Source organism: Coenobita brevimanus, chromosome 29 (assembly GCF_032717465.1).
Source record: "Coenobita brevimanus isolate Jiangsu-jjx chromosome 29, ASM3271746v2, whole genome shotgun sequence".
NCBI lineage: Eukaryota > Metazoa > Arthropoda > Malacostraca > Decapoda > Coenobitidae > Coenobita > Coenobita brevimanus.
In genome coordinates, this window is record NC_136982.1 from 20,594,356 (window position 1) to 20,596,081 (window position 1,726).

Sequence of the window (1,726 nt, forward strand, 5' to 3'; positions counted from 1 at the left end):
TTCCTCGTCCTAATTCTCTGCAATTTCCTATTCACGGCTCTGCTAATTAATTTATACATACCATAGCAAACTGGTGAACCATATGGTAGGTTTCTAGGCTCAAAAAAGGTTATGATTACAGAGGATTTACATGACCCTTCTGTGGCTCCTACCATGGCTAGAATGTTTTCCACAATTTCATTAACTTCCACATCGTGCGGTCATACTTCCAATCAAATACAGCATTTGGCCTTGCATCCTCAGAAAAGGAACTTGCCCTTCCAACCAGAGCCCGGTATATACATATTTCCACGTCATCCACTTGTACAGAACGTGGTAGTAGGCTGTGCCCAACGAATGCAACCTTAAACTCATTCAGTGCTTCAACACACATCGGTTTCCTCACTCGGGGCACCAAAAAAAATATCAGAAATTTTTTAAACACTCCTTTGTCTGACGAGTGTTAGTCTAACACGACCTTAAGTAAATTCACATAAGTCTCTGAGGAGGATTAGGTGTAACTGATATTTCAACTCACCTAGATATTATTCTCCTATCTCCTTAGCTAAGTCCCCATTGATTTGGCCAAATCGAAAAGGTTACTTAGCTAGAAAGGGTTGGATAACAGATGACGATGAGCCTGATGTATTCAGTCGGTTGCCTGGGCTTCCAAGCATCCTTGAGGTGCGTATTTACAGCGTGCAACTTCACCAGATCTAGGAGCAGAGTGACTGCACATGGCGAGCCTCTGATTCCTCCTACAATTGTAGAGGTGTCAACTATTAATTAATTACAATGCTAAATACAGTTAGATTACTTCATGATATATAGGCTACAAGGCGAATCTAACTTAATTTAATCTTAGTTTTAATTAAACTAAAGCCAAGCCTTTTATCTATATAAATTTATTAAACCCACATCTGCTTTTCATGTGAGGGCTTTTCATCCTCAGGACACATCATCTACCACACGGACATAGTTTAGGTCAATGGAACTTTCCAAAGTAATTACATGTATTTACAGTATAGTTGTCCATGAGGGTTGAACGCAGTAGCATTAAATTAATTAATAATAAGAATTATTAAAGAGAACGTAATCTCTGGGTTATAAAACCTCTTGAATAGTCATTAACGCTCTCCAGGTTTTCTTCTGCTTTTAGCCAGGGATGACTATTTTAAAAGGTAGAGTGCAACTGCTCTAGGGGAAAATATTTCCCCCCATACACACATCTATCTATCTGTCTATCTATTTATCGATAGATAGATACCGTATATATATATATATATATATATATATATATATATATATATATATATATATATATATATATATATATATATATAATCCCTCCCAGATCCGACGTAATACAGCCAAAGGCATGTCTGGGACTTGGATTTGTCCAGGATTTAGGAATATGCTCCTGGACTGGTACTTATGGAGCCCAGCCCAACCTAACTTTGAAAACCACCTGAATAACTCCCTACCAAACCTGCACAGCACATATTTAAGACCTTGTTCACACAAATAGGGGACAGAAACCGTGAAATAAATGAAAAGGAACCAGAGAATGAGGGTTTAGAAATGAGCATCGATAATATTTAGCAGTGTACACGATACTTACAACAGGTCTGTGGCCGTCTCAAAGATTAACCCACCTCCTCTAAGGCTCTGACACTGGTGAAGGTGCATTTGAAGCACATGCAGTGATCCAGTGTTGTGCTGCACTTAATCCTTTGCACTGTGAATT